The following is a 1623-nucleotide window of genomic DNA, read 5'->3' on the forward strand; positions in this document are numbered from 1 at the left end:
GGATCTGTTAAAGATATTCGTTAATGGATAACATAAAACATCAGCACATTTTTTAAAAAGGAGGTTTGGGATATCATCAGGTCCTAAACATTGGGATGAATTAAGTGACTGTAGACATTTTCGGACATCATTTTCAGTGAAACTGGAAACACAATTATTCTTCAGACCCTTGGATATAGGGAGCATTATGTCAGATGACTGACGAATAAAGGACTTATTTAAGTCACAAACATTTAGCTGGTTATCGCTTCTAGTCTTCCTGTTCTCTGTAATTTCTTTAAAGAGTTTCCACATACTTGGAGAGCTTTTACAAGATAGGAGTTTTTGAGTAAACACAGAGTTGAGACGTCTAATCTCTTGGTTTATTTGACCATTTAACTTACGAACTTCAGTAGTATTTTTCTCCTTGTACATCCTTTCTTTTACCCTCCGTAGTCGTTTTAGTTGTGGAGATGTAAGTCGATCAAAACTTAAGAAGAAGGTTTCGGTAGGACAGCAAATATCAAAACAGAACTTAAGATAACAGATGATAACATCAGTTGTGTTTTCTATTGAGTCATCTGTAAATAATTCCCAGTTGGTCGTACGAAACATGTTTTTCAGATTTTGTAAATTTTCTTCTGAGTAATTCCTATATATTACTTTTTTGGTATGGTGTATGTATATACTCTTTCCATGTTTACCATATATTTTAGGTAGGACACGAATTATACAGTGATCCGAACTAGACAATGGAGCACGTTTGCGAGTCACAAATGTACCCACATCATTAATGAAAACCAAGTCTAGATGAGCATTCAAACGAGTAGGAAAATCTACTACATTTAGGCGACCTAGTGATGTAAGGAAGCTACAGTCACATGAATTGAAATCACCACATACAATTGAAAGTGAATCACTGAAGGCAGTAACGGCGAATTCAGTAAATTTATCAGCGAAGACAGATCGCGCAGATGATGTGCAGTCTGGAGTCATGTAGATATTGGTAACATAAATATATTTGTATTTATTCAGGTGTTTTGGACGGCACCTTAAAGTTAGACAGTCAATAAAGTCATTTGAAAACTTGAAACAGGCAAAAGTAGATCGACACCAGTTAACGTTCACAAAAGTAGCTACTCCGCCACCACAGGTCTTTTTATTGTTTGATCGATCCTGACGATAGATATTAAAATCACGTAATGATACTAAGCAATCATCCTGTAAGTCAGTCAACCAAGATTCTTGAGTGGTGATGACACCACAATTACGATACATGTTTTGACTTGGCAGAAATTGGAGATAGTCCACCTTGTTAATTAGTGATCGACAGTTAGAGTTATGAAGCTCGGGAATCGACATTTGATTAGTTTTTATTCTCTTTAAAGCATATTGCCAACCACCACGATGTCTCTTATTGTACTTGTTTGTGATTTTTGCAGCGAAAGGACGTAAGCTTTTCATAAACGCGCCTGTATAGGTTATGAGATCAATAGACATAATGATAGGTTAAAACAAATTAAAAAACCCCAGATAACTTGTTGAAATATTTAGATGGCAGAAACAGGTAGCCCCGGTATTCAAGCAGGCCGCCTACCCTGGTAGTTTATCTACTGGATGTTGAATGGTTGGTTAGAAGCGGAT

The sequence above is a fragment of the Schistosoma mansoni genome, chromosome 2, assembly GCF_000237925.1.
Source record: "Schistosoma mansoni strain Puerto Rico chromosome 2, complete genome".
In the NCBI taxonomy this organism is placed as follows: domain Eukaryota; kingdom Metazoa; phylum Platyhelminthes; class Trematoda; order Strigeidida; family Schistosomatidae; genus Schistosoma; species Schistosoma mansoni.